Source organism: Phascolarctos cinereus, unplaced genomic scaffold (genome assembly GCF_003287225.1).
Source record: "Phascolarctos cinereus isolate Bilbo 61053 unplaced genomic scaffold, phaCin_HiC Scaffold_9;HRSCAF=440, whole genome shotgun sequence".
Taxonomy (NCBI): Eukaryota; Metazoa; Chordata; class Mammalia; order Diprotodontia; family Phascolarctidae; genus Phascolarctos; species Phascolarctos cinereus.
The window spans coordinates 9,036,424-9,061,010 of record NW_027556402.1 but is presented as its reverse complement, the minus strand read 5'-3'; the positions used below and the strand labels follow the sequence as shown (position 1 = coordinate 9,061,010).

Here is a 24,587-nt window from a genome sequence, read left to right as displayed (position 1 = left end):
CAGAAACTCAGCAGAAGAAATCAAAATTATGGGGGAAAACAATGTGGTAAATGCCACCCTTCTTGTCCAGTCTCCTATTGTAGTTGTACCAAGGATGCTTTTGGTGATCTTACAAAAACAATGAGCTTGCATCCTAATGCATTTATTCCACTAAAAAAAAGTAGTTATTTTGTCCCTATGTCTGTAGAATATTAACTATAAAAAATAAAATTGGATTTGTCCCAGGACCAGTTCTATTTGAAAAAGTTCATTGAAAAAGATGAGAAGAAAGAGGAATCACCATCATTGGAAATTTTCTCCAGTGATACCAAAATTTCATTTGAATCATAGACCTAGAACTTAAAGGGACCTTAGAGGTCCTTCTGTAAAATAGAGAAATCTCATTTTAGAGATGAGGCGACTGAATTCTTAGAAGGTTGAGTTATCTAAAGTGATATACGTAGGATATATCAGAGCTGGGATTCAAACCCAGGACCATTAGTACTAACAGTTGTGTTCTACCCACTGGGATACACTGTCTGGACTTGACAAGTATACAATTCTTAATGGATACTAAGGAAAAAATTGAGACTGAAGGTTTTGAGCTTGAACCCACAGGTCAAATTGAAGCAATGGATAAAAGCAATACTTATAAATACCTTAGTATTCTCTGAGCAAGATACAAGGTTGAATATGTTAAGAGGCTTACTTGCTGGTCTGCTAAATATAAAGATCAACAGGAAGAACACATTAATTAATACCTATGAAAGATGAGCTTTAATGAACATTTTTGGAACAATAAAATGGACAGAAATGAATTTAGAAAGTATCCAAAGACGCATTCAGTATTAAGAGAAACATAAGACTCATTACTCCAAAAAACAAAAAATCAGCCTATAAAAAGATGAACAGTTCCCGATGAAGAAAGAGGAACAGAATTGATAGATGGCAGAGCACATGACAAGCAACTTTAAAAAGTTAGTTTCAAAGGGACAGAGCAATTTGTTTTGGTTGTGTCTGACTCTTTATTACCCCATTTGAAGTTTTCTTAGCAAAGATTCTGGAGTGGTTTGCCATTTCCTTCTCCAGCTCATTTTACAGATGAGGAAACTGAGGTGCAGGGTGAAGTGACTTGCCCACAAAGCTAGTAAGTTCCTGAAGCAAGATAGGCATATAGTATTGAATTTGTTGAATGTAGCTAATATTGGTTTGCCTCCAGATGGCCACACTTCAAATGTCACATCAAAAGGCTCTCCATGGGTGACATGCACATGAACTTGTTTAGGAAAATTAACAGATTTGTGATAGGGATTTAGGGCATTCCCACCAGAAAATGCAGAACGATTATCCTTAAGGAACCCAGACTTACTATTTGATGCTGCTTAAGGGAAGATCTGGTAGAAATGATGCAACATATAATAAAACATGGAGTGGTAAGGACAAATTAATTTATTAGGATATACAGTTTTTAAAATTGTATTTAATTATATTTAAATTATAAATTATATAAATAAATTATATTTTACCTTTGTAATTATCAAGTATTTATTCTGTCTCCTCCCATCTCACTTCCCTTGCCAAAAAAGAAGAAAAACAAACATCTTATAACAAATATGCACAGTCAAGCAAAACAAATTTCCCAAGGTTTAGTAGAAGAAATCAAAACCATGTGCTAACAGAATGAGGTATATAATATCATCCCTGTCATCTTGAAGTTGTGTTGATGATGCTTTCTTTAAGCCTGTATAATAGTTTAATTATTCAATTATAAAAATCAGTCATTTTAACCCACTTGTACAACAAATAGCCTGTAGGATATTGAATATGAGAATAATAGCTGTATATCAACTTGTCCCAGCACCATGTCTATATGAAACCCATTGAAAAAGAGGAGAAAATGATGACAATAGTGGTGAAGATCATGGTGGTGATACTAAAAAAAAGAATGTAAGCTCCTTGAAAGCAAGAATTGGTTCTTTTTTTTTTCTATCTACAATGCCTAATGCAGCACCTTAAATTATGTACAGTAGGGGCTGAATATAAATGCTTATTGAAATAAATGATAGCTGAGGCTTATGTAAGGCTTTCAGGTTTGCAAAGCCCTTGTATACATTATTATTCAATCCTTGCAACAATCTGTGAGGTAGGTAGTAGAGGTAGTAGGACAGAACTCCACTGACCTTAGACCAGGAAATTATGATCTGCCCTTCTTTCATTCCTCTTCTACTGTATGCACCAGTCCAGGACCAAAGGATCCCCAACTCAACCTGGGAAATATATATTTTTTCAAATTTCATTTTCTTGCATCTTTTTTGTAGATGTCATCTATTGTTGCTGTTTAGTCATTTAGTCCAACTCTGTGATTCCATTGGGAGTTTTCTTGGCAGAGATGCTGGAGTGGTTTGCCTTTTCCCGCTCATTTTTACAGAGGAGGAAACTAAGGCAAACAGAGTTATGTGAATTGCCCAGGGTCACACAGCTAGTGTCTGAGACCACATTTGAAGTCAGGTCCCCCTGACTCCAGGGCTAACACTCTATCCACTGAACCACCTAAGTTTCCCATTATCTCTTTCCCTCTTCTGCAGTCAGAGGGATATTGCTTATTACCAGAAAGAAAGAGAGAGAGAAAGAGAGAGAGAGAGAGAGAGAGAGAGAGAGAGAGAGAGAGAGAGAGAGAGAAAAATGAGTTCAAGAAAACTAATCAACCTTCAACCAAATCTGACCTTATCTGCCATATTCGACAATCGTTATCCCCCACCTCTTCAGAGACTAGCGGTATAAGCTCCTGTCTTTTCTTTGGGGCCAAGCTTGGTCATTATCACTTAACAGCATTCAGTTTGGATTATTTTTTCTTCTTGTTATTTTCATTGACATCGTTGTAGTTGTTGTGTATGATGTTTTACTGGTTCTGCTGACTTCGCTTTGCATCAGTTTGTGTAAATGTTCCCTGTATTCTCAATATCCACAATTTCTTATAATGGATTATTACATCACTACCTTTGTTTCTAGGTTTCTGCTGCCATAAAAAAATGCTATCACAAATATTTTGGGGTATACGGGGCCTTTCTTTTTAACACTGATCTCCTTGGTATATATGCCTAGTATTAGGATCTTAGGTTCAAAAGGCATGGATGTTAAGTCACTATTTTAGTGTAATGAGGTCCTTCCCTTATCCTACCCCTTTACTGTGAGTATGGACAAATATCCTCTTCCTGCTTCCAGTGGACTGTGTGGGCATTAGAGAAAGGAGGGGTGGGGCAACTTATGAGCATGAATAATCAGTGAGAATCCTCTGCCTGGTTGCTGAGCAGGAAGCACAGTGATGCAGGGTTCCGCACTTGGTAAAAGAAGAGGCACCTTGTGGCTGATGGCCTTCTAGATGAAGTCTTCCAGGTTACAAGATATGATTTCAGCTAGGGATGGAGTCTAGCTCTTCTCTATGCCAACATCATGGCTTTCAGAGCCATACCTGCCATGTGAACTACACTAGTTGGGCTCGTCCCAGGGCCTCTGGCTGCCTTTACCTCTCTTCTGTGTTTCTTTTCTGTAGCATTGGCCTTATGATCATTGGAAGGTCAGGTCCTGGCATCTTCCCCTCCTTTGGCACACAAGCTGAAGGGAAGAGAGTGATTCAGTATGGAGAGTCAGCTGGCTCCTAGGGGAGAGTTAGCTTTGGAGAGAGAGCCATAGGAAAGGCCAAGCTTGACTGTTTGGATGGTGCCAGCTAAGATGATTTATAACATGGATTATTAGTTTTAAATACCTTTTTTATTAAATTTTATTTTTTCAATGAACAAAAATCAATTTTCTTTTCTTCCTCCCCATCCCAACAGGGTGGGGGTGGGGGGGGTGAGTGTGGGAAACAAAATCCTGATAACAAATGCATAGTCAAGTAAAAAAAAAATCCTTTGTTGGCCATGTCCAAATAATACTGTCTCCTTCTGCCCTGTGGGGTCCATCATCTCTCTGTAAGGAGGTGAGTAGGAGGCTTTATCATCAGTCCTTTGGAATCATGGTTAATCATTGATCCAAGTTCTTAAGGCTTTTAAAGTTGTTTGTTTTTACAGTGTTAACATTGCTAATTAGTAGAACTTTTATGGCCCAACAAAGTTCAAATATTAGCTTTCCAGGTGATTATATGAGTAGAAATAAATCGAGATACTAATTTCTGTGTAAATCATTTTGTTAACACATAGTTCTCATTGTTTTTCCATGTGGCCTGTCCTATACACAATTCATATTATAAATTGATTATTTTTTAACTTCCCTCATTTCTGGGGAAACCACTTAGAAGTTTGTGCTCTAACTGTAATGAGTTCTATAATTATCAGCATTTGTCAGGACGGTTTCAGGTGGGGGCAGTGACAACTGAGTGTGAGAACTTGGTCAACTACTTCCCCTATTGAGAAATCAGGCTTCCCCAGAGCTGAATCTAGAAAATACCGATGGGGGCTGGTAGATGGCACAGTGGATAGAGCACTGGCCCTGGAGTCAGGAGGACCTGAGTTCAAATCTGAACTCAGACACATAACACTTACTAGCTGTGTGACCCTGGGCAAGTCACTTAACCCCATTGCCTAGCCAAAAGGAAAAAAAAATAGAAAATACCAATGACTAGGTACAAGATAGGTGGTGTTGGCTCATTTGGCCTTGAGAAACTATGCTAGATGAGTGTAATTTCAAACACCTTTCAGAATGACTGGACCATTTCACGGACTGTGGAAGATAATCTGCTCAATACTGGAGCGAGACCTAGGACACAACTGATTTTACTGAGAATTGGGAGGTGACTGCCTGAAATGTGCCTCATCCCTCTGTCACTAGTCCCTGCCTTGATCTTCAAGTAGGACCAGGCACTCACCATGCATGCCTTGCCACCAGGCATGTACCACCCTTCCCTTTCCATGTCTTGCTTGGGATATATAATCAAATCAGCATCTCCACTGCTACCATGACAACCATCTGCCCTATGGCTCCACTATAGAATCTTTGTGATTTTGAGTCTATAGGAAGCTAAGGGCACCATCTTTTGTTTCCTCACACTCTGCACGTCAACCCCATCCTTCCCACGCCCCTTTCCTGCTCTCCAAAACCCTCATCGTCCTCGTCATATTAATGCAAAAGAAAACAACTTTTGAAAGGCCGTTTCAGAAGGCTTATGATAAAGGCTACTCACTTGTTTTGAGACGAGAAACCTTGTGACTGGAAGGAGGGAAACAGTGAAGATCTTGGGTTTTCCTGTTTTGTTTTGTTTTTCCCCTCGAGACAATGACTTGTGGATAGGCATACAAGAGAGCAATGAGGCCAGACTGCAAGTTGCTGCTAGAGATGGAAAAAGGAGGCTTTTGAGAGAGCTTCCTGTGCAGGGACCAGGGAGTGGCTGTGATCTGTCTGTCTAGACCCTGGAGCAGAAGGCAGGGACCTGAGAGGAAGGGAAGTAAGGAAGTTGACCCTTGTCTAGACTCAGAGAGGGAGACTGTCAGAGATCAACTCTGGGGAGGTCAGGAGGCTTGCCTCTCCTCTGACCCTATGTTTCACTCACTTACAGAGCTGATTCTGTGATATGTTCCCAGATACTCAATCTTCCCTTAATCTTTTCTACGATTCATGGCAGGAAAACGGAATGCTTCAGGAATGTCTACCTCTAGCCCCCAGAGAGGGAACGCTGGGAGGGGAAGGGAGAGAGCATTGGGTGGAGAGCTCCTCGGAGAAGCACTTAACTTTTCTTTCATTTTTCAATGACAAATAAACTGTGGCACAGTAGAATGAGTGGAGGCCAGGCTTCGTGAGAGTGGTGGTTGTTCAACAAAGTGTGAAACATGGAGGTAGAGTGGGGGTAGACCATCGCTTTTCTTATATTTTAAAGCAATACTTCATTTTTAGGCCCTAGCTAAATTCTGAATCCTTCCAGTGAAACAGGCGACCAACCCTGTTGGGAATCAGGAGGGTAGTAAGTGATTTCATGCATATATGCTGCGGGGGGGGGGGGGGGGGGGGGGGAGCTCAGCTGAGACCTCTTAGCTGGGGGCTGGAGCCACCTAGTGGACACGTGTATGATACACTCTCTTGTTGGTTGATGAATAAAGTGACGCATTGCCTTCCTTTGGATTGAGGAAACCTGTATGCTAACTTGATGTGGGTTGTTTACAATACTATCCTGCCCCAGGTGTCACAGGAAGCCTATTAAACCATCAGTGAATTAGTATTAAGTGCCTATTACATGCAAGGCACTGTCCTGTTGGGGATACAAAAAGAAAATGCAAAAGACAGTCCCTACCCTCAAGGAGATTAACAATCTAATGAATGGGGAAGACAACAAGCAAACAAGTATGTTTATCCCAGTATGGATAAAGAGAAAATAACAGAGGGATGCCATTGGAATTAAGAGAAGTTTGGGAAAGGCTGTCTATAGAATATAAAATTTCAGTTGGGACTTAGAGGAATCCAGGGAAGTCAGTATAAATTGGCTAGGTCTCTCAGTGGATAGAGCGTTGGAGTCAGGAAGACCTGAGTTCAAATCCGGCCTCGTACACTGGCTGTGTGACCCTGGACAAGTCACTTCACCCTCCTTGCCTTAGTTTCCTCATCTGTAAAATGAGCTGGAGAAGGAAACGGCAAGCCATTCTAGTATCTTTGCCAAGAAAATTCAGTCAGACACAGTTAAACAATGACTGCACAACAACAAATTCAACTGTGGAACCAACTATATGAAACCAGAGCTCTCTTAACAAGATGGTGGTTTGAAGGATCATACAGATTACAGCTTAGTAAACTACTGAACTTCTGTGGCCTCAGTCATTTACATCTTAAACAGGCATTGTGAAATCTTACTTGTACAGTTAGAGTTTCTCTCTTCTTATCATTCTCTCCCTTGCATGTTAATGATTCAATTAAGGTGACCCTGACTTCCCCCAACCATGGGAATCATCCAAGTTGAATTTTTGTTGAACCAATGCCTACGTCACTTAGGAAAGGATCTTTACCGAAATACAGTCTAAGGAAAGCATTAATTATTAAATAAAATATAATCTTCATGAGATTTTACATACTTGGTATTAAAACACTACTAACTTCCAAGGAAAGTTGGAACAGAAACAATGTGAGACGGTGATTCTCTAACTTGATTAAGAATTATTAGGAGTTGTGAATTGATTAAGGCAACTGGAAAGCTTGCTTTAGTTATGACTTGTTATTCCTCCTGACAATGATACCCCTGAAATGTTATGGTATGGTAGAAAGTACCCAGGACTGAAAGTCCAGTGACTTGAATTCTGGCTCTAACTTTCTCATCATTAGCCTATGTGATCTTGGGGAAATTACTTAACTTCTTTGGGGAACAGTTTCTCTAACTATAAGAATAATAGGGTTGGAGTGGATAGAGCTCTGGCCTTGAAGTCAGGAGGACATGAGTTCAAATCCAGTCTCAGACACATGACACTTACTAGCTGTGTGACCCTGGGCAAGTAACTTAACCCCAATTGCCTCACCAAAAAGCAAAAAAAAAAAAAAAAAGAATAATAGGGTTGGCTTCCTGATCTTAGAGGATAACTTGTGAAATCCACTCCTTTCTTTAAAAATATTGTATTGTTCTGTTTAGATTGCTAATAAATTATATGGCTAGGAACACTGATATTTGACTAAGACTCTGAGACTAAAGTTTGATATTGAGAGAGAAATAAGTGAAGTTTATGGGAAAAATATTTCTCCAATTTATTTATAAACTAGGTGGGGGCTCAGAGCTAGCTTATTAATTAATGACAGAAATTATTCATTTCTATTAATTTATGAAGAAATATCAGAACAGAACCTCTTATTGCCCTAGAAGCTAGATATAGAATTAGTAAGGAAATGAACAATTAGAAGAAGATGAAGGTTAATGTTGTCAGTCATTAAGGTAGCACATAGCATGCAGTCAAACTCCACATAGGATACCTGTGGGATCATTGTCCTGCATTGAAGAAAATGAGACACTCAAAAAAATGGAGGTAAGAAGAAAAGCCTTCTAGATGCAAGGGATTACCTATGCAAAGGCATAGAGGTAGAATGGAATGGAATGTTGTCAACAGAGAATGATGTGAAGAAAACCAGTGTGACTGGAATACAGAGTCTATTAAGGGGAATAAAGTGATGTAAGTGGAATGGTAGGTAGGAACAGCAGTCTACTGGTAAATGATTAACAAAGGGCTGGTGGGAAATGTAGGCACAACACAGTTTTAAGTTTAATCTACGTTATTAATATTTTTTTAAGTCTAGACAACTAGCAAAAATTAAATTAAGCTTTGTTTTGTAATGTTTGACAATTTGTGAGGTGTAAATGCTCATACTGAAATTTTAACAATTGGCTCTCCCTTCCTGCTCCCACATACCTTGGGTGGGATCCATGTTGTGGAAGGCTTTGAATACCAGACCAAGGATTTGATATTTTATCCTGGAGGAGCCATTTATGATTTCTGGGTAGAGAAATTACATGGTATATTCTGCATGTTCAGAATATCAGTTTGGCAGTGATGTAAAGAACAAATTAAAGAACGAGAGAGACTGGAAGCAGAGAGAATAATTGGGGAGGGGGCAGCCCTTGAAATAGTCCAAACAAGATGTGAACTATGAACTTTCCAGGACATAGATAAATCCTAGCTGGATGATAAGATCTTTGGAAGTGTGTGGTAGAGTAGCTCTGGAGCAAGGGAGCTGTAGAAAGTGGCTTAGGAAAATAGCTTTCCTGATGAACAACTACAGCAAAAAGAAAGTGGTTGTCCTCCCACTCTCAAGAAGACCCTCTCCTTCACACCTTAATTTTCCCCCCATTAATTTGCATGCCATAGTTCATGGTAAGTCACCTTCTACGAGAAGCCCTTCCTGATCCTCTGAATTTTAAATGCTCTCTTATTGAAAATTTCATCTCTCTGTCTATCATCTATCTATGTGTGTATATGTAATATATATATGTGTGTGTTTGTGTGTATGTATGTATGTGTATATATGTGTATGTATATACATGTATATGTATGTATGTGTATATATATGTGTATGTATATATATGTATATGTATGTATGTATGTATGTATATATATCTGTATATATATATATCTCCCCTGTATGCATATTGCTTCCCCCCAGTAGAGTGTAAGTTCCTTGAAGGCAGGAACTGCTTATTCTTTTGTCTTTGTATTCCCAGTGCCTAGCAGAATTCTTTGTACATAGTGGCCTTATTTGATTGCCTTGGGTCAGATCCTTGATCAAGTCTGATAGCATAAAAGGTCTCTTTTGAGTTGTCCTTTTCCCCTGCAGGTTCTGGCTTCCCAGAAAGTTTTCCAGTCAGGTTTCTGATTTCTTTTTCCATGTTAGCTATTTTTGTCAACTCAAACTAAGACTTCCTGCCTCTTGTGCTTTGAAAATTCCTACTTCCGGACTCTTTGCTGTTGCCAATTTCTTTCACCCATCTCATTCCTTCCGTTATCCCCCCTGACTTCTGACTTCTTTGGCCTGGCTGTCTTCGCCTGTCTGATTCCCTTTTCCTCTGGCCTCCTAGAAAGACTCTTCCCCCTTTCTTTCCTTGGCAGACAGACTAGCTCAGAGTCGCTGCTTTTCTGCCTTCTTTGTTCAACTCCCCCTTCTCAGCATGGATCCCATCCAAATAAAGTACCCTGCCAGCAGGTCAAGCAAAGAATTAGATCTTCTACTCAAAATGAGACTGCAGATATAGACAGAGGCAACCTGGGGAGTAGGAGAAGGGCAGGAAGGTTGGTGTTTCCAATGTTTTCCCTGGTTTTAAGTGCACTGGGTATGGTAGATTTAATGTCAAACTCTATTATCAGCTCAGGAGATTAGGATTTTGAATCAGAAGGCACCTTAAAATCACATTGCCTCTCTAGCTCTCTGTTTTCTCATCTGTTAAGTGAGGGGGTGGCTCTAGATACTTTCTAAAGCTCCTTTTAGCTGTCAATCTAAAATTATCCTGTCTGTCCTCCATTATTTTACAGATGAGGAAACTGAGACCCAGACAGGTGAAGTAATTCTCCCAGGGTCACAGAAGCAGAGCTGAGATTTGATCCCCAGGTCCTCGACCTTACATCCAGTGAATCTCCTACTATACCATATTGCAGAAGAGTGGAGCAGAATGTGACAGCCATAGGCATCATCATTAGACGTGGAAAAGGCCACTTAGGTGAGTCACTTCCCCTCTGCAGGCAGAAGACATCTCTCTTATAGAGGATGGAACAGTTAAAGGTCATAGGCCATAGGTTGCAGCTGGAAGGAGCTTCAGAGGCCATCCAGGGTAATTGCCTCTTTGTGAAGCTGCAACATGATCAGGGTTCCCCATTCCCCAGAAATGGGGATCAGTTTTCTGTAAAAGGCAACAAAGCTGTCTCTGGGACTGTTAGGATGTGATGAAGGTTTCTGGTCACCTACCAAAGGGCATAAAAAGTCTCCCTCATATAGAGTTGGGGTCCCCCTGACTTGCTGGATTTTTGAAGACCACTGGAGTCATCATACGCCGCCCTGATGACCAGCCGCGATTCCTTAGGAGAACAAGGGGAGCTGCATCCAGAATTTTTTGCGGCCCCTGCTTTGTTAGGGCAAAGCAAACCTTTTGTCAACTGCTCAAAGACTTGTGAGGGCCTCGGTCTGTCCAGCGTTCTTCCTACCCTGACAGGGTACCGGCGTAGGGCTGGTCTTCACAGCAGGCAAGCACAGGGAGTCCCAGGGGTTGAAATTACTTGATGAGGGTCACAGAGACAGTAACACACCCAATCGGGGTTGGCCCCAGGTCCTCCGACTCCTGAGGCGCTGCTCTTTCTCTAGGACTTCTGGTAAGAGGCGATGTCTCTCTAGAGCAACAGGTTGAGAAGGAGTAACCTCCAAAACTTTGGGGCCTTTGGGAGCCCAGCAGGAATGTTTTCCCTTGGGCCTGGCTTTCCCACATGTCCTCAGTTTTCTCATGGCTGGAGGGGACTCAGATTCTTGCATATTCTTATTTTCTCGGAGGGCTTTACATCTTCCTTGAACAAAATAAGAGCAGAAAACTAGTGAATGTGGCCTTGCTCCCCAGCCTGACAGAACTCAGGAGAAAAGGAGGCCCTGGGGTCCAGCCTTTGTTTTTGGGAGCTCTGGGGTCCTCGGGTTCTAGAGCTGGCCCCTGAAGGGGGAGCTCCACTCTGTGAGGCACATTTCATGGTCAAAACCTGTTCTCTTTAGACGCGATCTGCCTCTGAAGTTACCTGAGCGCCCCGGGGCTTGGGGGTAACCGATCATCACCTGGAAACCAGCTACCTTCCCTGGCACCTGTTTCTACCACTCCTTGACTGGTCGCAAAGAGCTCCGGCTCAGCGCCTGATGCTCTCTGGGTTTCTCATCTGTGTGCAGAGCCATGCCCAGCAGGTTGTTGTCTGCGGGAATTTTCACGGTTCTATGGGCGTAGGCTTTGAGTACAGCTAAGCTGATGATTGAAAACCTGCCACCCATTGACACACGGATCGAATGCTGCCAGACCAGCTGGCCTGGCACTTGGATCTAACCTGGCAGGGAATTAAAGTAATTAGGTCACATGTACATAGTAATTTAGATTTTCAACATACTTTTGTCAGTAGTATGATGATTTTTTAATCCCCACTGGGGAAGGGGAAACCATGGTGAGGAGGGGTTAATTGTCTTACCTGTGACCACACAGCTAGCTAGTTAGCTAGACAAAGCAAGTATTTATTAAGCATTTGCCACGTGTCAGAGACTGTGCTAAGTGCCGAGTCCGGCCCTTAAAAAGCTGGACAGCAGAGTGCATAGAATGCTGAACTTGATGGCAAGAAGATCTGCTTTATATGAATTATGAAAGCACCATTATTAGTACTGGAATGAGGCAGGCAGTGCATAAAGGAGACCTGGCAAGGGAGAGGTCTGGGCTCCAGCCAAGATATGGCAAAAGGTGCACTCTCAGAGCTGGGCAAGGAAGGCCAGAGTCCAGGTTCCTGCTGGGGATGAGGTAGAGGATGGTCCCAGGAGAGTGGGCTGGAAGGTTATGATGTCTCAGGTGAAATTGGACCCCCGGTTTTCTACTGCCAGCTCAAGTGTTCTTTCCACTCTGCCATGCTAACCTTAAAGCGCTACCCCCTAAAGTGCTGGGACAGGTGCAGGGTACGCCAGGAGGCGTGCACAGACCCTGTTCTTAAGGAGCTTGCAGTCTGATGGGAGAAGGGATGAGTGCACGAGTAAGTAAGTAAGTAAGTACGATACAAGGAAGAATGAGATCAACGTGAAGACTGCCTTCCTCTTCTCTTTCAGACTCTTTATCTTCCTTCCAGGTTTAGACATCTCCTCTTTGAAGCTTGCCCTGATTTTCCTACCTGTTAGTGCTTTTTTCTTCCTCAAATGACCTCTCCTTTAATCATCTATGTTCATGTTGAATGATGTGGTAGAACGTCAGCTGCCTGAGGGCCCATCGTAGGCTTAGGGGTATGTTATGGTGGTTTTGGGTTGTTCAGTCCTGTCTGACTCTTCATGACCCTGTTTGGGGTTTTCTTGGCAGAGATACTGGAGTGGTTTGCTGTTTCCTTCTCCAGATCATTTTAGAGATGAGGAAACCGAGGCAAACAGTATTAATGACTTGCCCGGGTTCACAAGGCTAGTAGGTGTCTGAGGCCAGATTTGAACTCATGAAGATGAGTCATTGTGGTTCCAAGCCCAGTGCTCTATCCACCATACCACCTAGCTGCCTGGGCATGTGTTAAGTGCTTAATTAACGTTTATTGAATAGAATTGGAGACAAAGTATTATGTAAATTTTCAGAGAAACCTGATGTATGTGGCTCTGGCCCTATTCTCTCAGGGTCAGGCAAACTACTTCACCCCTCAAGAATCCAGGGTACTCTGAGGGGTTTATGGGCTGTCGCTTTCCTATTGCCATTGGCTCAAGCCCCCATTGACTGCATCCCCTCCCTCCTCTTCTGTTAGGGGCCTTGGAGTAGCATTCCAGGTCCATTCAACCCCTAAACACTAGGCACATTTACTTAAAAGATACAGCAATCACAAAATGCAAATATTTCTTCCCCCGGTACCTTGTGGAAACACTCACTCCTACACCGTCTTGGTCTCTGGGTAGAGTAGGGGCAACTTCACTCTGTACCTCCATGGTATCGGAAGTAACATCAGTGCTCAATAACTCCTTGTTTTAGCTGCTGCTGGTCTGTGGTCCCCAAGGTCACTCCTGAAGGTCGCTCCTTCTTCCTCAAGATATTGATACAAACCTAAGCTGTGCAAAGGCAGCATGTTGAGGATCCCTGGGGCCTTTCAAGTTCATAGGGCTGTAGGCTCCATTCCCTTCAGCTCCCCGAAGAGCACTGAGGCAGAGACAGTAGTCGAAGCTGCTTGGCATTTTTGAACATCTCCACAGCCAATCACAGGGCGGCGGAGGCTGTGGTCAGTCAATTCGAACCATTTATGGAATGTCTACACTTGCTCCAAGGTTTTTTCCCTAACATGGCATCCCAGTTCACCTGGAATCCTTCCCTTAGTGTTTGTTCTTCACACAGAGACCCCATCTGAGGCACTCTGGGCGTGTTCCATTACAGTTGGAAGACTTTCATGAACTGATGCAGAGTGAAATGAGGGAAGTGAGCAGGAACCAGAAGACTGTAATGTATACACTAACAAGAACACTGTAAAAATGAGCAGCTACGAAGGTCTTAAGAATTCTGACCAATGCAATGACTAATGTTCCAGAAGACTGATGATGAGGAATGCTCCCTAACTCCTGACAGAGGGAGGTGACGGACTCAAGATGCAGAACGAGACGTGAGTTTTGGGACATGGCCAATGTAAGAACTTGTTTTCCTGACTATGCACGCTCGTTACAAGGATTTTGGCTTTCTTTTTCACTGGGGAGAGGGAAACAGGAGGAAGAGAAAATAAATGTTTGTTCATTTTAAAAAATAAGATATAATTTTTTAAGTTTAAGGAAAGAGAGATCATTTTTCTTTGGGGAAGGTAGTGAAGAGGGAATCAATAAAACCCTCATGGAGGAGGTAGCATCTGATTTGGCCCTTGAAGAAAGGAATGGCCTTCAACAAAACTGACGATAAGATTAAGAAAAAATCACAGACCTAAGAGAGGGCAGAATAAGGAAAAGGAACAGAGAGCCATCCTGTTTGTCTACAACACAGAACATGCTGAGTAAGGGGAGTAGTGTGGGACAAGGCTGGACAAGGAGACTGGGGACAGATTGTAGAGAACCTTTAATTCTAGAGTTAGGAGTTTACACTATATTCAGTGGGCAATAGGGAGCCATGGGCAAGCTTTTGAGTAAAGGAATGACATGATCATATCAGTGCATTGAGATAATATAGGGGAACAGGATGGAGGATGGATTGAAGAAGGGATAGGCTGAAGGCAGAGAAAATTGATGAAGACATTAAGTAAGCATGTTTAAAATTTCAGAAGGTTTTTTCCCCTCTGCTTCTTCTGGAATAGAGCTAGGTAAGTGAGGTCACACACTGCAGAAGGCATCTGGGTTTGTACAGACTGAATCTGCAGAAAGCCCCCTAAGTGAAGTCTAAATGAGCCTCGATGAGATCTAGACTTGTTCTAAGGAATTCAGCCCAGCTAAACTCTAAGGATACAAAAACCAAAGGAGAGACGGTCCCTACTCTCAGAGAACTTAGACTGCAAGAAGGAGACGACAGGCATTGAGGAGTGATGGCCAGTGAGGGGCGTTGGTCCAGAATATAATCATCCATTCCCTAGAGGATTTGCATAGTGTGTACAAGGGTACTTGGACCTCTCACACAGTCCCTGGTGTTTACAGCCTTACTGTAAGCCTTTGGGAGAACAGTCAACACAGCAGCAACACAAAAAAAATTTTATTTTTAGTAGTGGAGAAAAGGTCATGGTTTTGATCAAGGCTGAAAGTGGACATGTTCAGTGCCTCAACAGCTCCCAGATCACTGCCTTCTCCTCTGTTCTTCATATTCAAACCATTTGGCCATGGTTTTGTAAGTCAAGATGATTAGTTTTTTCCTTAGGCAGTGTTTGTAGTTTTCTCTGGCAGATAAGAATCTTCTACAGATATTGGGAAATCACACTTGATATGTAAATGACTATCATGGAAGGTAGTAGCAATTATCAAAAGCAGATATTATTGTTTCTGATTTCCCAAAGGGGGAAAGACACTTCAAAACTTTCCATCCCATTTTAGATATAGAATGTGAGCCACCTAGGCTGATTTTGAAGACATTCAGAGCTTGGTGGATATGAAGACTGGGGTGGTTGGGGTATTGAAGAGACACTAGAAGGAGGAAGTAGCAGATTTTCCAAGCTAAGGTCTTGTAATTCTTGTTTTAATATTTATTTATTAACCTGACTTTTCCCTATCAAATTAAATTTATGTAGAAACTATGCTTTCCTTGGCAGTTAGGTGAAGTCGATAGAGCACCAGCCCTGGAGTCAGGAGGACCTAAGTTCAAAGATGGCCTTAGACACTTACTAGCTGTGTCACTTGTCTGATTGCTTAGAAAAAACCCAACTATGCTTTCAGTCCTAAGTGTATGATCTTAATTAACTTTACTCATTTCTCTGTGTGATTTAAAATTTTCACTTTGAGAGTTTCTGGTAGTTAAGCTTCTTTTTGATACCTCCTAGTGGTGGTGGTGGTGATGGTGGAATGTGTTAAGGAAGCAGTCTCCCACATTGCACCCTATTATTCTGCCATCTTTCCAGAATCTCCCCTCTAATACTGTCTACATGACCTTGGGCAAATCACTGACCCTCTCTGGGCCTCAGTTTCCTCAGTCTGTCTAAAAAGGATGAGGGGCGGCTAGCGCAAAGGCACAAAGGTGGGTGGTGGCACGTTGTGTTTGAAGAACTGTAAGTGGGTGAGAATGGCCGGACCATATCATGGAGGAGGCAGAGTGGGAGAAGACCGATGAGGCGGGGAGGGGGCAGGCTAGGAAGAGCTCCAGATGCCCCAAAGAGGAAGTTCTATTGAATCCTGGAGGTAACGGGGACCCGCCGGTGCTCATTGAGCAGGGCAATGCCGCCATCAGACCAAATTTCAGAGAAATCAACTTGGCAGCTAAGTGGAGGCTGGATCGGAAGGAGGGGAGACCTGAGGCAGGAAGACCAGTTAGAAGGCTACTGGAGTAATCTAAGAGACAGGCACTGAAGGCCTGCATGAAGGGATCAGCAATGTGAGTGGAAAGAAGACATGTGCGAGAGAGAGGCTGGGAAAGTCAAAACAAGATTGAACAGCGAATTGGATATATGGGGCGTGAGAGTGGAGAGGCAAGAATACCATTGAGGGTGCAGGCCTGTGTGCTTTGGAGGAGGATGGCTTCCTCTATGGTGACAGGGAAGATGGAAGAGGGGAGGGTTTGGGGAACAGGAAGGGAAGTTCTGCTTTGGAGATGCTAAATTTGAGATGCCAGTTTGAGATGTCCTGAAGGCGTTTAGTAATGTGAGACTGGAAGGGTTGGATTATGTGGCCTCACATTTCCAAACTGCGAACTATGAAGGAAAAGTCAGTACTATGGAGGTCTCCAGTAGGGCTACATGTTGTCTCTGCTGTTGGAGAAGCTGAAGCTAATGGATCACTTGAGCTCTGGAGTTCTGAACTGCAGGAGGGCTAAAGTCAATTGCATGTCCACACTAAGTCCAGCACTAATATAAGGAAGGAGGGTGCACCAGTTTGCCTACAGTGGGGTGAACTGACCTAACCTAAGTCAGGAACCGGTACATCAAAGCTTTTATGCTGATCAGCGCGGGTTGTGACCCTGAGTGGCCACAGCGTTTCCAGCCTGGGTGAGATAGGACTCCCTTATGCCCTCCCCCAAAAAAAAAGAAGAAAGAAAGAAGGGAACAAGCATTTATAAAATACCTACTATGTGCTGGGCATTGTACTAAATCCTTTACAAGTATTATCTTGTTTGATTCTCACAAGTTTAGGAGGTGGGTGCTATTATAACCCCCATTTTACAAATGAGGAAACTGAAGCAGAATTTAAATGACTTGTTTAGGTTCAAACAGCTAGTGAGTATTTGAATTTAGGTCTTTCTGACTCCAAGCCAGTACTCTATCCACTATGCCCCTATCTACTAAGGAAGGAAGGAGGGAAGGAGGAAGGAAAGATTAAAGGAAAGAAAGAAATAAAAGAGGTAGGAAGGAAGGAAAGAATGGAAGAAAGAGGAAAAAGAAAGAAGGGAGGGAGGAAGGAGGTGGGAAGGAAGGAAAGATTGGAGGAAAGAAAGAAAAAAGGAAAGAAGGAAGAAAAAGAAAGAAAGAGAGAAAGGGAGGGAGGAAATATTAAAGGAAAGAAAGAAAGGAGAGGAAGAAAGGAGGAGGGAAGGAAAGGTTGGAAGAAGAAAAAAAAGAAGGAAAGAAAGAAAAAAGAAGGAAGGGAAGAAAGAAAGAACAAAAGAAAGAGGAAGAGAGGGAGGGAGAGATGGAGGAAGAAAGGAAGAAAAGAAAGGAAAAAGCAAGCAAAGATTTCTTAAGAGCAGGGGCTGTTCACTTTTGTCTTTGTCCCGTCCCTCCCTTCCCCATCCTGCACAATGCCTGGCCTATTGGGAATGCTTAGTAGATGCCTGTCGAATTGCATTGAAGTTTTCATTTTTCACTTCCTCGAATCATTGTGCTTGTACATTGTCCTGGGTCACTAGCACAAGGGAGCCTGATTCCTGTGGTCTTGTGAACACTGGTTATGAAGCTGCTTTCTTTACCTGCTGATCAGCGTGGCTCTCTCCCATAGCTGATTCCAAGGTCCAAACTGACAAAATGACGAACCAGTGAATTTTGGTTTTTTAAAATAGCTTCTTTGAATTCAGAAGGTGAAGACTTTGGGCATTCCTATTTTGTAGCCTAAAATGGTAAAATCACCCCTTAATCAGGAAGAATTAGAAATAGGCAAACACCAGGGGACTAAAATGAAGAAGAAATCAGCCCTGATTGGAGGAGGAGAGCCTGTCCTTCAGAAGAGAATTCTGAGATACACCATAGGTCCTGAGCAAGAATGCCAGAAGTGACTCCTCCAGTGTTTTCAGTGCCTGTTGGAGGCATCTTACACAGCCTGGTAGTCATTGTCATGTGGGGAGTAGGGTAAGGTAGAGTGACAGGAGTTGTAAAGGCCAAGAGTGTGAGTGTTTCCTCTTATCCAAAAGGCTCAACAGCATATTCAGTCTTTGTGTAGGGACATATTGAGGGAGGTCCAAGAGGGGAAAGAGATATTTAGTCACCCTAACTCAGCTAGGACTGAAAACTAGGAACTTCTGGCTGAGAAGGACAAGTGGCCGGGTCTCCATGGCTGCCTGAGCCTGACAACCAGAGATCCGCTTTTTAAACATTCATATTCTGTATGAGCAACTAAGCAGTATGGTGTGGAGTACTGGCCTTTGAATCAGGAGGACCTATGCTGAAATCCTACCTCAGATACTCAGCTGTGTGTGACCCTGGGTGAGTCAACCTCTCAGCCTCAGTTTTCTTATCTGGAAATAGAGATGATAGCACCAATTTCACAAAGTTGGTGTGAGGATAAAATGAAATAATATATGTAAAGCACCCTACAAATGCTAGCTGTTATTGTTGCTATTTTCCTGATGTGGTAGGCCTATGAATCAGGGAATACCATAGTCCAAAGAATTACAGTTGAGGCTCAGCCCTAAGGGGATTGAGTGGTTTATGGCGGGCATGAGGAAGCGGCAACATATTATCCACCAAGAATTGTGCAGAGCAATGAGTGTAAAGGATGTCACAGAAGAGATATATAGAGATGGAAAAAGAAACCTGTTCACACGGAGAATGAAGGAAAACTAGTGAACAGCTGTCCTGCTCTGCTGGTATCGTTGTAATGTCAAGAGAGGTAGAAGAAGATCCTCCCAGTGTTGGGTAGATCTCCTATGGAGGATTTACAGGTTGGATGCGGCCAGCTATATCACAGGATGGCAAAGTGAAAGGAGAAGGGAGAAGAAGTCGAGATAAATGTTCACATTGCAAATTTAACAATTGCCTGGCTCTGCTGAGTTTGTTCAAGCTGGCTCCTACACAACCCTACCCTTGGTCCTGGCCTCTAGATTTCTTCACATAAGTAAATGTCTTATTTACTACATATGGACACATGGTTCTACTGCAAGGCTTTCTGACACCTCTCACTTATCAGAGTAATAAAAGAATGCCTTTTGCACTTTTTGATTAAAAAAAGTTCTTTTGGTTTCCTAAAATGTTAGGGTATAAGCACCACCCAAACGTGGAGACATGTTGCAGGCTTTAGCTGGCTCTCTGTCGGGTAGTGGGCACCTGCTATGAAAGATGGTGTATTTCTTTTTCAAAAGCCCTGTCTGGTGTGGTTCACAGAATGAGACCCCTCTGACTCATCTCCACCTCTAAGGACTCAGAGCCTTTGGGGCTTGTTGGGAGCTTCACACCTTCCTCCTCCCAATGACCACTTCCAGTCAATTTACAGCTGGATGTGTGTGGGCTGTGTCTGTCTTTGCACTCCATGTGAGTAATAGGGTTCGTTATCAAGGTTATTTAATTAGAGGATGTAAATTTGGATTTCAGATCTTTCTGCCTGATTTCTGTGCTTTGAACACAAGCTCATTCTACCACAGCACTGGTTCATAATGATAGCTGTGAAGGACTAGTTGTGGAGCCTTAAAAACACATGAGAGTCCTGAACTTTCCTGCACACATTCTACTTTGAGAGACTCACTTCTGGGGGAGAGGCAGAGTGTTGGTAGGAGAGTAAATACTGATGGAACAATGAAGCAGTAGGCAGGAAAGCATGGATCTCAGATTTAGAGCTGCAAGGACCTTCACACCTATTCTGGCACAGGATATTAGTGGAATTGGGGTAAACTTGAGTTAACCTCCCCACCTCCACAACACCAACAATGCTGCTTAATTTTGCCCAGATGTGTCTATCTGGAACCCAGCTGTGGCCCCTTTGAGGAAGGGGAATATAAAAAAAATTAGCTAGCAGTTATATAGACTTTATGTTTGCAAAGCTACTTAGCAAACTGTAGCTCATTTAATCCTCACAACAACCCTGGCAGATAAGTGCTGTTATTTATCCCCATTTTATAGATGAGGAAACTGAGGCTGAGAAGTTAAGTGATTTGCCCATGGCCACAAACCTAAGTGTCTGAAGACTCTAGGTTTGAAGACTCCAGTCTGAAGACTGCTTTTAATGCCTTTTAGATCACTTTTACCTGGGGTGGGGGTTATTGAATATGTTTTTATTAAAAGAATTGTTTAGACAGATCTTCAGATTCTGGGTGATCCATTGTACCAGACACACCCATTGGGAAACACTACCCAATCTTACATATTACACGTGAGGAAAGTGAGGTAGAGAGGTCAAGTAACTTGCCTGAGTTCACACAGGTAGTCAGTGGAGGTGTTGGAATTGGAACATGGATTCTTATTCCAAATCTAGGGTTCTTTCTTCTGTACCATCTGATGGTTATCTAGGCTATCTTACATCACTCAGGTGAGCTCCTCAGTTACCTTCTTCCAGAGAAGAAACCATCTTACCTTATGGAGCATAGCTCCTAGCTTTGCCTGACACATAGTAAGCTAATAAATACTAACTGCATAAACAACTCCTATTCTTTTGTCTTTTTAAAGTAGTAAAGAAATATAGTTATGAACTTCGTAGCCATCAACAAAACAAATGCTCCCCCCAAATCCCAAAGAAAACAAGAAGTAGTGAAAGCGTAGTGACTTGGAAGCACAAGATAGGGCTTCGCATGTTAGATCTGGTTCTTGATGCCTGTGTGACCTTAAACAGGTCACCTATAATTCTAAGACTCAGTTTCCTCATCTGTAGAGTATGTGGTAAATGGGGGTAGGGTTGAATAAACGTTCCCTAGTGTTCCTTCCAGTTCTTAAATTGTGTATAATCCTCAAGCTATAACTTCCAAAAGTACATCGATCTGTTGAGAGAAAATTATGACAGTCTATTGAGAGACAGAAAAAAAGACACATGTAATATACATAGATATAGCTATAGAATAAAAACTTTAACAAAATAATATCCTTATTTCTTTAGTGTCCACTCCCTATTTTTCCTTCTGTGTACATTATCAGAGTTTGCTGCTATTGGTATTTTTAATACAATCAGTGTGTACAGTATTAGTGTGACTTTGCTTTCTTTGCTCCATACCTGCATCACTAGGAAGAACCTTATCCTGTATATCTGGTAGTATTCCTATTTGTCATTTCTTATGGGGCAATAATATTCCATTCCATGGGTAATGAATGACAAGGTTCATTTAATCTAGTTCCTAATTGCTGGACATAGAGGTTGTTTCCAGTTTTGTTTTGTTTTTGTTTTTATTTTGTTTTGTTTATTTGCTATTACAGGAAAATCCAGGATGAGTTTATTCCAAAGACTTTTCTCAATCTTTTCTTTCTTTTTTGGTTTGGATACTTCAGTGGTGTCCAAACTCTATATTATTATTACCACAGTTATCTCATTCTTCTTCTCTTTTTTGATAGGATTCATATAGAAATGGTTGGAAGATATCCCTATCCTACTATCATTCCTTTATGTTTCATGCCCTGAAGACTTTTGCCAAGGTGAATAAAATGACTGTTTTCTGTAGTTGAATGAGTATAGGGATGTCAGCTCATCTTCTGGTGAGTCACTGATTTTTGCATTCCGCTGTGATTTTATTGCACAGTTTCCCTCATTTCATTTGCATAATCCACATTGACTATTAAGTTCTGGCTTCTTGTAGATAACCTTTCTGAAATTTCTGGGGGCAATGGCCTGATTCTGAATTGCTATCTTAAACTCCTCTTTCTATAAACAAATCCAGGGGCAGCTAGGTGGTGCTATGGATAGAGCACTGGCTCTGGAGTCAGGAGGACCAGAGTTCAAATTTGGCCTCAAATACATAACACTCACTAGCTGTGTGACTCTGGGTAAGTCACTTAAACTCAATTGCCTCACCAAAAAAAAAAAAAATCCATACACTCCAGTCATTCCAACATATTGTGAATGGAAGTCATGTGAGTATTACCCATGAAGCACCTTTAACTCTTGGATCTTCACTGTTTCATGAGCTTTGCCCAAAGACAAACCACTTTTAGTTATATTCAACAATTCAATGACTTATACCTGTTGTCAGCCTTTACTACTTCTTTATAAAGTAAAATCTGTTCCTAAAGTAAATACATAATAAATCCTTCTTGATTAGATTAAGAAATTCTTCCTTATAGTGAACAAAATCTTATTTGGTCCTAGTTCTGCCTTACAAAATTCCACAGAAGAAGCCTTCACACAATAGCACTTTGAGTATCTGCAAACGCTGTTACCTACTCCCATCTCTTCTTTTCCCTAGAAACTTTGGAATTGATTGTGAGACATGGGAGACACTGGCATGGGGCTACCCAGCATGGTGTACCCGAGTCCAAGAAGGTGCTGTGCTCTATTAGCAAAGCAGAATTGCAGTAGCTCAAAAGAAATGTGAGACACGCAAATTTAGAGCCATCTGCACTCAAAATGTTCATATGCACTGTTTGTGCCCGACCTTTGGTAAAGACTCCCGAGCTCGTATTGGTCTGAGCAGCCACAGTCAGACACGCTGAGCCTTGACCCCCAGCATAGTGATGTCATTTGAGTCCTGTTAGAGAGTGAAGGACAGCAACGAACCAAACAGCAGACCACGTCCTTGCGTTCCTTCAGCTCTTCCTCTTACAGCAGCTTCCGAACCCCTCCTCACCCGTTTGCCCTCCTCCGGATGCACTCCAGCGTGCTAGTGTGGTGCCCAGAACCTGACCCGGTCCTTCAGATGTGGCCTCAGCATAGCAGAGCAGAGCTGACGTGTTGCTAGTACGGCTTTTCTTACTCTGAAGAATCGCCCTTTATGGGCGAAGCTACCACCAAGGAAGAGGAAATTAAAGCAATAATTAGGAATTATTTTGCCCAACTATATGCCAACAAATTTGACAATCTTAGTGAAATGGATACATATTTACAAAAATATAAATTGCCCAGATTAACCGAAGAGGAAGTAAAATGCTTAAATAACCCCATCTCAGAAAAAGAAATTGAACAAGCCATTGATGAACTCCCTAGGAAAAAATCTCCAGGGCCAGATGGATTTACATGCGAATTCTATCAAACATTTAAAGAACAATTAATTCCAATACTATATAGACTATTTGGGAAAATAGGTGAAGAAGGAGTCTTACCAAATTCTTTTTATGATACAAATATGGTGTTGATACCTAAACCAGGAAGAGTCAAAATAGAGAAAGAAAATTATAGACCAATTTCTCTAATGAATATAGATGCAAAATTTTAAACAAAATACTAGCAAGTAGATTGCAGCAACTTATCACAAGAATAATACACTATGACCAGGTAGGATTTATACCAGGAATGCAGGGTTGGTTCAATATTAGGAAAACTATCAGCATCATTGAGCATATCAACACCAAAACCAACAGAAACCACATGATCATCTCAATAGATGCAGAAAAAGCTTTTGATAAAATACAACACCCATTCCTATTAAAAACACTAGAAAGCATAGGTATAAATGGAGTCTTCCTTAAAATAATAAATAGCATCTATCTAAAACCTTCAGCAAGCATTATATGTAATGGGGACAGGCTAGAAGCATTTCCAATAAGATCGGGGGTGAAACAAGGATGTCCATTATCACCACTGTTATTCAATATTGTACTGGAAACCTTAGCTTTAGCAATAAGAGAAGAAAAAGAAATTGAAGGCATTAGAATAGGCAAAGAAGAAACAAAGCTATCACTCTTTGCAGATGACATGATGATATACTTAGAGAATCCTAGAGAATCAAGTAAAAAACTACTTGAAATAATAAACAACTTTAGCAAAGTTGCAGGCTATAAAATAAACCCACATAAATCATCAGCATTTCTATATATTACCAACAAAGCCCAACAGCAAGAGATAGAAAGAGAAATCCCATTTAAACTTACTGTAGACATTATAAAATATTTAGGAGTCTACCTCCCGAAACAAACCCAGGAACTCTATGAACACAATTACAAAACACTTTTCACACAAATAAAATCAGATCTAAATAATTGGAAAAACATCAGTTGCTCATGGGTAGGCCGAGCTAATATAATAAAAATGACAATCCTACCTAAGCTAATTTACTTATTCAGTGCCATACCAATCAAACTACCAAAAAATTATTTTATAGAGTTAGAAAAATAATAACAAGATTCATTTGGAAAAACAAAAGGTCCAGAATATCAAAGGAACTAATGAAAAGAAATGCAGGGGAAGGTGGCCTAGCAATTCCAGATCTTAAATTGTATTATAAAGCAGCAATCATCAAAACTGCTTGGTACTGGCTAAGAAATAGGGAGGTGGATCAGTGGAATAGGTTAAATATGCAAGACACAGTAGTCAATGACTATAGTAATCTATTATTTGATAAACCCAAAGACCCCAGCTTCTGGGATAAGAACCCACTCTTTGAAAAAAACTGCTGGGAAAACTGGAAAAGAGTATGGCAGAAACTAGGCATAGACCCAAATCTCACACCATATACCAAAATAAAGTCAAAATGGGTTCAGGACTTAGATATAAAGGCTGATACCATAAGTAAACTGGGAGAACAAGGAATAGTTTAC

At 41.7% G+C, this 24,587-nt stretch overlaps 1 long non-coding RNA gene across 1 annotated transcript; it reads right to left on the bottom strand.

Annotated features, from left to right (window-relative positions):
• Positions 1 to 1,505: 1,505 nt before the first annotated feature.
• Positions 1,506 to 5,374, bottom strand: LOC110223032 (uncharacterized). Its single transcript, XR_002328564.1, has 3 exons — positions 5,156 to 5,374; positions 2,160 to 2,246; positions 1,506 to 1,552 (listed from the first exon to the last, which is right to left on the bottom strand). It is a non-coding gene; the product is annotated as an uncharacterized LOC110223032 (long non-coding RNA).
• Positions 5,375 to 24,587: the final 19,213 nt, after the last annotated feature.